Source organism: Petaurus breviceps, unplaced genomic scaffold, assembly GCF_028583685.1.
Source record: "Petaurus breviceps papuanus isolate PSGF00001 unplaced genomic scaffold, PetGlider_PUasm1.0 151, whole genome shotgun sequence".
Lineage (NCBI taxonomy): Eukaryota > Metazoa > Chordata > Mammalia > Diprotodontia > Petauridae > Petaurus > Petaurus breviceps.
This window is the reverse complement of record NW_027185712.1, coordinates 27,992,377-28,001,939: the sequence shown is the minus strand read 5'-3', so window position 1 is coordinate 28,001,939 and position 9,563 is coordinate 27,992,377. Positions and strand designations below refer to the sequence as shown.

Here is a 9,563-nt window from a genome sequence, read left to right as displayed (position 1 = left end):
TCCGCCCTTGGGGAACAAAGTCTATTTCACTAGGTAAAAAAACTTGAGAAGCCCCAAACTAGGCTTGACTTGCTGGTTAAAACTGATTCACTAACCCAAGAGGAAAATTGGAAGGACTTGGAACCACTCAAATCTGAGTCTGCCTTAGCTATGTTAAACACTGGTAAGAAATAGCCTACTTTACCTTAGAACCTTCCCAAACCAAGGTCCTTCTTCCTTTTATGTTATGTGAGAATCCCAACTTTCTCTTGTAAGAACAAACTCAGCCTAAAAAGGTGGGAGTCCAAGATGGGTGGAGAGTTGGTACTCAGCTAACCAGAAAAGGAGACAGATGAGGCACAAAAGGCCAGTGCAAATTCCGAGGATCCATGCCTGGACCCTATGGTTGTTCCTATTCACCACTGTATCTCATCGCATCCCACTTCTGACACCAATTTATGTCAACCTTTAAATCTGACTCAAAGAGACCAATTTTAGGTGAGTAGTGAATGAGAAACACTCTCTGTGAAGACTTCCCAGAATAAAAAGGAGAGAAATTAAAATAGAGTCCTGGGTTCCCTAAGAGAAGTACACAAATTGGGACCCTTTCCCCTTTCCCTTGCTGGCACATTAACATTAAACCCTTTCAAAGTTTTTCTTTTTTCTTTAAGTCCACCCTTTTCCCTGAGGTAGCATTAGATTAGATGGCCTTCCCCCATCTTTTGTCCTGTTTCCGCCAGACTGTGAGCCCATTTCCCAGCCAATGGGAGCAAGGGATAGTAGTATGGCTCCCCATCCTTTGTCCTGTTTGCATCAGACTGTGAACCCACCTCCCAGCCAATGGGAGCCAGGGACAGCCCAAGCCTTCTCCTGTCCTTTGTCTCCTTCCTGCCTTTAGACTGTAAGCCTGCCTCCCAACTAAGGGGAGCAAGGACAGCAGGAAATATGATCCTGCTGTATTAAGGTTTAAAAACCTTGTTTTGTCTCATGTTGAGCACCTCCTTCCCGATTCACCTTGGTGGATGATGCCCCATCCCCGGGAACAGAATAAAACTTCCTGTTCATTGCATGTCTACTTCTGACTCTTTTATTTGGGTAAATGGTTCATTTTGTCCCAAACAGTTTTGGGGGCTCCCCGGGACACCCCTTCCCTGTGAGCAATTGCTCTCCACTTCAGTATCAAGGCAGGTATGCCCTCTGGGGATTTTTTCAGTTGTCTCTGAACTTAGTGGGGAGCTGAGGCTTTTGGGCTGGGAAGTGGGCTCCTGAAGAGGAGACTTGAATGAACAGGAATCTGAAAATCTAAATTTAGAGAAAGACTTTGATTGGGTTAAAGTGAAACCAAAACTCTGGCCAGTAGGTGTGTGTGGAGGGGTGGGGGTGAAGAGAGGACAGTCATTCAAATTATATGTATATAGCCCAGAGGTAAGCAATATCTTATGGGTCCTTGAGTTGTTAATTTGATAGTTTTTTTTTCTTGACCTGGGGAGACTGGCAACAGCTCCCAGCTAAAAGGACCAATTGACTCTGGGATAAGGACACCAACTAGTGAGCTTCATGGGTGACTAAAAGAAGAAAGAAGGAGGTGATTCCTTCCCAATTCATGGGGTCTTCTTGACCTGGAAGGGCTGGCAATAACCTTCAGCCAAATCAGATATGGTAAAAGAGCAGTCTAAACCCAGAATTTTGGAGCAGAGACCTAGTATACCAGTAGACAGCCCCTTGGGGAGGAGACTACAAGATTGGAATAAGTTACCAAAATATATAGAAAAAGAGAAGAGAAAGATGATAGAATACTGCTGTGTTATTTGGGATAGGATGGAGATTGGAGGAGGTACAGTTTAGCCAAAGTATGGATCCTCTGAGGATTGGATGTGCCAGAAGTTAAATTTGCATGTAAATTCAAAGAAGCTATTTAATCTAGAAGAGGGCTTGTACACAGCTCTTTGGATGTCTGAAGTACAACAAATGTTGTTATGTAGAGAATAAGAGTGAGCCGAGACCTGGGTTCAAGGTAAATTTCTGCATGGATTTATTGATCAAGTGCATGACTACCTAGAGTATAAACTCAGATCAGGAAGCCCAGAATGGTATACAAACAATGCTTATAATAAAAGCTAAAACCACACAAACTACAATTGGGGAGGGGAGCTAGCATAAGCAATGATGTACAGAAACCAAGAATTGCCACTGGTTAGATCTATAGCTCAGGGATAATTTGGGAATATGGTGCAAGGATACAAGGGTGCAACTTTCTTGGAAAAAGGGGGTCTCTCCCAGAACAGGGTGGAGGTGGAAGGTCTTTGAGTAATGGAGAGGTGAAGAATAGTCAATTTCCCAGAACAGGCTTGGGTCATGTTCTGGGTAAAGGATGTGAGAACCCTGCTTGGTCAGCACAACAGAACAGGGTGGTCTCTTCTTAAGATAAACGTGTACCATAACCCCCGGACTGATCCTTATACACAGTGCTGATTCAAGGATAATATACAGAATGCTGATTCAGGAAGAAGGAGGTTAGGGGACTAAGCCTTGGGCAATACTCAGGACTATGCCTCAGACAAAGACAAAAATATGAAGGGACTTAATGGTGGGCTTCAAATCAGGTAATATGTGATTTAGGTTTGGGCATAACAATGCTAGTAAAGAAAGAGCAACAGCAAGAGGGAGAGGAGCAGAGGCCTCACCCATGGCATCCCCTCCTGTCTGTTCCTCCCCTTTATGCTTCCCTTCCCACAGAACAAGTGGCAGATGCAGCTGCAGGTGCCAGACCCATCGCTGCACACAAGCCCTCTGGCCCGCCCCCTGGGGAGGGTGAGGACTTAATCATCCTGAAAGAACCTTTTCATAACACCCTCAGGGGGGCATCAAGTCAGCCTAGGAGGAACTTAAAGCAGCTTGTGAAGGATGAAGAAAATCTCCCCCTTGAGCCAAAATAACCAAAGGAAATGCCCCCTTATGGGAAGTTCTTCTGACACAAGGGGGACTGGGGTTTGTTAATGCACCTCTTAATAAATATGAGATTAGAAACTTTAAGATGGAGATTAAAATACTCAGGGAAGATCCTAGAGGATTATCAGAGAAGGTAGATCAGTTTTTGGGACCCAATATCTCTACCTGGAAGGAGCTTATGTCCATTCTAAAAGTCATGTTCTCTCAGGAAGACAGAGGTATGATTAGAAGGGCAGCTATGGTAGAATGGGAAAGGAGAAATCCTCTTGCTGTGGGGATACCACTGGCAGACCAGAAGTATCTCAATTTGGACCCCAGATGGGATCATAACAATGAGGCTCATAGGGTCCATAGGCAGGAGCTGAGAGAATTAGTAATTAGTGGGATTAAAAATGCAATCCTCTAACCCCAGAATATAAAGAAAGCCTTTGAAGTGGACTAGAGGAAGGATGAATCATCTTCAGAGTTCTTTTTCTTCTTTTTTTTTAACAGTGTGCAGTTTTATTTGAACTGGTCTTAAGTCAGTGTACAAGTAAAGCTTGTACTTTACCAGTACTTGTACCCTCCCCCAAGTACTGGCACCAATCTCAAAACTCACAGGGAGACTATAAAAGTCCTCATTCACATCTATGTTGGAGGGAGGGAGGGAATTTAGGGGGGCATTCAATATGGCCGACAATTAAAAAAAGGAACAAGTATTAAGGCAGAAGATACAAAAAGTTTTTTTTTGTAAGGATTACATAATTTACATTTAAAGCAATACTAGGACCTTCCCCTCTCCCCCCTCCCCATCTGGGTCTTTGTTATGTAGCTCCTTTGCTATAGCAGAGGACAGCTTTCACAAAGGCTTGTAACTCTTTAGCAATGCATTATATGATATTTGGAATGACTATTAAAAAAGAAAAACAAATGTACAATCAGACTCCTGAAGATGCATTGTAGAACTTTGGGGATGTTTTCCTCCAACATACTTAGACTGCTCATCACTTTCACCATTCCAGTTTTTAAATCCTGAGTCAACTGCCAACCCCCCCCCCCAAAAAAAAAAAGAAAAACAAAATACACACAAAAACAAATAAATCCATGCCAATCTCATCTCTTTTTTGGGGGGGTGGCAATTATCATATTGTCATGTCACACCCTTTGAAAAAAAATAATAATAATTTAAAAAACAGTCCATAGAAGCATTTGGGTGGACAAAGGAGGGCCCAGATTCATTATACTCCTACTTGCTGATCCACATCTGCTGGAAGGTGAAGAGAGATGCCAGGATGGAGCCTCCAATCCAGAGAGTATTTGCACTCAGGTGGGGCAATGATCTTGATTTTTTTCATTGTGCTGGGAGCTAGGGCTATAATCTCTTTCTGCATCCTGTTAGTAATGTCTGTGTACATGGTGGTACCACCTGACAATACGGTATTGGCATACAAATCCTTATGGATGTCAACATCACACTTCATGATTGAATTGAAAGTAGTTTCATGGACTCCACAGGATTCCATATGTAAGAAAGATGACAGGAAGAGAGCTTCTGAGCATTGGAACCTCTCATTGCCAATGGTGATAACCTGACCATCAGGGAGCTCATAAGCTCTTTTCCAGAGAGGAGCTGGATGCAGCAGTGGCCATCTAATGCTCAAAGTCTAGGGCAACATAGCACAGCTTCTCCTTGATGTCACACACGATTTCCCTCTCAGCTGTGGTGGTGAAACTGTACCCTCTCTCAGGCAGGATCTTTATGAGGTAGTCCATCAGATTACAGCCAGCCAGACCCAGATGGAGGATGGCATGGAGAAGGGGTAATATTCATCGATGGACACAGTGTGCTTCACATCATCACCAGAGTCCATCACAATACCAATGGTATGACCAGAGGCATACAGGGATAGCATAGCCTGGACAGCAATGTACATAGCTGGGGTATTGAAGGCCTCAAACATAATCTGAGTCATCTTTTCTCTGTTGTCTTTGAGATTCAGGGGGGCTTCTGTGAGTAGCACAGAGTGCTCTTCAGGGGCCATGCAGAGTTCATTGTAGACATCCCAGTTGGTGACAATACCATGTTCAATTGGGTACTTCAGGGTCAGAATACTCTCTTGCTCTGGGCCTCATCCCCCACATAGCTGTCTTTCTGGCCCATAACCACCATCACATCCTTATGTCTGGGGTGCCCAGCAATGGAAGGGAAGACAGCCTGAGGGGCACTGTCTCCTCTAAAGCCAGCTTTGCACATTCCACAGCCATTGTCAACAACGAGAGCAGCAATATCATCATCCATGGAAAACTTTGAAGTGGCAAATTTAAACCCTTAAGAGAAGAGAGGAGGGGGCAGCACAGAGGCCCCTCAGAAGATGAAATGGGGTGGCACAAAGGCCCGGGCAAGGCCTGATAAATGTGGCAGCAAATTGATACACCAGCTGCAAGGGCCATTGCCAGGCCTATCACTACAAGGCTGGGATTAGACCCAGCTGGGTAACAGTCAAATGCAGGGCCCCTGGCAGTAGCAGCAGCTACTCCTGGGAGTACCAACCCACAGCCTGGAAATTTAAAAAGCCCTTATCTGAAATTCTAGGGACCAGGATGGCAGAGTGAACTCCAGATGCTCCAATCCCACCCCTCTGACCCTGAAAACGCAGTAATTATTGCCCCAGAGAAAAACTTTAAATAGTAAAGGCTTGGGAACCCTGGAGGAAGGGCTTAGCTAAGGCCCTGCCTCAAAATGGGTAAAAAACAGACCACTAAGACAAAGACTCTAGAATCGTATTATTGTGAGAGGGAGGAACCAAATTCAGAAGGAGACAGTATTGATTCCACACTCACAGCTGAAGCCTCAACAAGGAATATGAACTGATCTCAGCCACAGAAAGCTTTCTTAGATGAGCTCAAAAAGAACTTTGAAAACCAAATTAGAGAGGTAGAAGATAAAACCAATAATATTGTAAAATCAAAATTTCAAAATTAGAAAAGTATTACAATGAAGAAAATAGCTCCTTAAAAAGAAAAATGTGTGAAATGGAAAAACATGTGGAAAAGGAGCTTCAAAAACTAACCGAGGAAAACAAGTCACTAAAAATTAGAATCAACTAAATTGAAGTGAATAACTCTATGAGGAAATAAGAATTAGACAAACAAAACATCAAGAATGAAAAATTAGAAAAAGAGATAAAATATCTCAATGGAAAAATAACTGACCTGGAAAACAGATCCAAGAGAGATAATCTTAGAATCATAGGCCTACCAGAAAATCATGATGAAAAAATAAGCCTGGACAACATCTTCCAAGAACTCATCAAGGAAAACTGCCTTAAGATCCTAGAATCAGAGGGTAAAATAGAAATCGAGAGAATCCACCAGACACCTCCTGAAAGAGATCCCAAGTTGAAAAGTCCGAGAAATGTTGTGGCCAAATTACAGAACTATCAGGTAAAGGAGGAAATACTATAAGCAGCCAGAAAGAAACAATTCAAATATCATGGAATCACAGTGAGGATCGCACAGAATCTGGCAGCTTCTACACTGAAAGATTGGAGGAAGTGGAATATGATTTTTCACAAGGCAAAAGAGCTTGGGTTACAAGGATCCAGCAAAACTGAACACATCTTCCAGGCAAGGAATTGGTCATTCAACGATATAATGGATTTCCAGACCTTCCTAATAAAAAAGCCAGAGCTCAATGGAAAATTCAACCTCCAATTACAAGACTCAAGAGAGACATAGAAAAGTAAATAAGCAAAACACACACACACACCCATACACACACACACACACACAACCTGTTATTTAATAAGAGCAAACCATTTACATTCCCTATATGGGAAGTTAATACCTGTTAATACTGAAAAATTCTAAATCTATGGCAAAATCAAAAAGGAATATAGATAAATAGAGTGTGTGGGTATAAATTACACAAAATGATGATAAAAAACCTTATTAAAGGCTACAAAGGGACGGAAATGGAAGAAGAGGAAAGAATGAAGCAGAAAAGGGTAAATTATGCTACATAAAGAGGCATAAAAACATTACAGTAGAGGGAAAGAAGTAAGGGAAATGAGCACTATATGAGCTTTTCTCTCGAGGGAATAACACAACCAGTTAAGTATAGGACTCTATCGGGAAGAGACATAAAAATTATCATAATAGAGGGAAAGAGGGGAGGGAGAGGAACATTGCATGAGATCTGTTCTTGTCAATCTTGGTTCTAGGAAGAAATAACATACTACATTAAGTATAAAAATCTATCATACCCTACAGGCAGTAGGAGGGGGGAAAGGCTAAGAATTGGGGGGGAGGTTAGAAGGGAGAGAATAAGTAAGGGGGAAGGGCAAGAAAAAGGAAGGGGGTTTATAAGAAGGGAATATAGAGGGAGGCAGTGGTCAAAAGAAAAACTCTTAAGGAGGGGAAGGGAGAAAAATAAAAGCATAAATAGGGGAGGGAATAGGATGGAGGGAAAGAGACAGTAATCATAACTGTGAATGTGAATGGGATGAACTCTCCCATAAAATGGAGGTGGATAGCAGAATGGATTAAAAACCGTAATTCTACAATATGCAGTTTATAAGAAACACATCTGAAATAATGGGATACACACCGGGTAAAGGAAAAAGGCTGGAGTAAAATATATCCTGTCTCAGCTAAAGCAAAAAAAAAAGAAACCAACAGGGGTAGCAATTCTTAGCTCAGACAAAGCAAAATAAAAAATAGATCTAATTAAAGAGGATAAGGAAGGAAACTATATCCTGCTAAAAGGCACCATCGAAAATGAAGCAATATCATTGCTAAATATTTATGAACCAGGTGGTACTGCATCCAAATTTCTAAAGAAGTTAAGGATGTTAGAGGAAGAAATAGATAGCAAAACTATACTAGTGGGGAACTTCAATCTCCCCCTCTCTGAGCTTGATAAATCTAATATCAAAATAGGAAAGAAAGAAGTTAAAGAGGTTAATAGAATCTTAGAAGTTAAAGAGGTAAATAGCATCTTAGAGAAGATAGATATGGTGGGCCTCTAGAGAAAATTGAATGGGGATAAAAAGAAATATACCTTCTTCTCTGTGGTACATGGCACATATACAAAAATAGACCATGTATTAGGGCATAAAACCTCACAATTCAATGCAGAAAGGCAGAAAAATTAAATGCATCCTTCTCAGATCATGATGCAATAAAAATTATATGTAATGAAGGGCCATGGAAGGACAGACTAAAAAAAAACTAATTGGAAACTAAGTAACTTCATCCTAAAGAATGAGTGGTTCAAACAAGAAACTATAGAAACAATCAGTAAACTTCATTCAAGAGAATGACAATTATGAGACAACATACCAAAAGTTGTGGGATACAGCAAAAGCAGTTCTTAGGGGAAGTTTCATATCCCTGAATGCATACATAAATAAAATAGAGAAAATGGGAGGTCAATAAATTGGGCATAAAACTGAAAAAGCTAGAAAAAGAACAAATTGAAAATCCCCAATTAAATACTAAATTTTAAATAATGAAAACCAAAGAAGAGATTAATAAAATTGAATTTAAGAAAACTATTGAATTAATAAATAAAACTAAGAACTGGTATATGAAAAAAAAACAATAAAACTGATAGATATTTAGTCAATATGATTAAAAAAAAGAAAGAAAAATCAAATTACGAGTATCAAAAATGCAAAGGCTGAATATACCTCCAATGAAGAGGAAATTGAAACAATAATCAGGAATTATTTTGCCCAGTTGTATGCACACAAATTTGACAATCTTAGTGAAATGGATGAATATTTATGAAAATACAAACTAGCCGTGTGGCCTTGGGCAAGTCACTTAACCCCAATTTCCCTTCAAAAAAAATATTTATGAAAATATAAGCTGCCCAGACTAACTGAAGAGGAAGTAAACTACTTAAATAACCACATCTCAGAAAAAGAAATTGGAACAAGCCATCAATGAACTCCCTAAGAAAAAATCTCCAGGGCCAGATGTCTTTACTAGTGAATTCTATCAAACATTTAAAGAACAATTGACTCCAATGCTTTGCAAACTATTTGGGGAAACTGGACAAGAAGGAGTCCTACCAAATTCTTTTTATGACACATATATGGTACTGATACCTAAATCAGGAAGAGACAAAACAGAGAAAGAAAATTACAGACCAATTTCCCTTATGAACATAAATGCAAAAATTCTAAATAAAATATTACCAAAAAGACTACAGAAACTCATCACGAGAACAGTACACTCTGATCAGGTAGGATTTATTCCAGGAATGCAAGGATGGTTCAATGTCTGGAAATCTATCAGTATAATTGACCACATCAACAACAAAACTAGCAGAAACCATATGATTAATCTCAATAGATGCAGAAAAGGCTTTTGACAAAATACAACACCCATTCCTATTAAAAACATTAAAGAGTATAGGAATAAATGAACCCTTACTTGAAATAAGTAGCATCTACCTAAAACCATCAGCAAGTATTATATGTAATGAGGACAAGCTAGAAGCATTTCCAATAAGATCAGGGGTGAAACAAAGATGTCCACTATCACCCCTCTTATTCAATTTGGTACTAAAAATGTCAGCAGTAGCAATAAGAGAAGAAAAAAGAAATTGAAGGAATCAAATTAGGCAAAGAAGAGACTAAGCTATT

The 9,563-nt window shown here is 40.2% G+C and overlaps 1 pseudogene; it reads right to left on the bottom strand.

The window, feature by feature from the left end:
- Nucleotides 1-4,462: 4,462 nt before the first annotated feature.
- On the bottom strand, nt 4,463-5,229 carry LOC138153994 (actin, cytoplasmic 1-like; annotated as a pseudogene).
- Nucleotides 5,230-9,563: the final 4,334 nt, after the last annotated feature.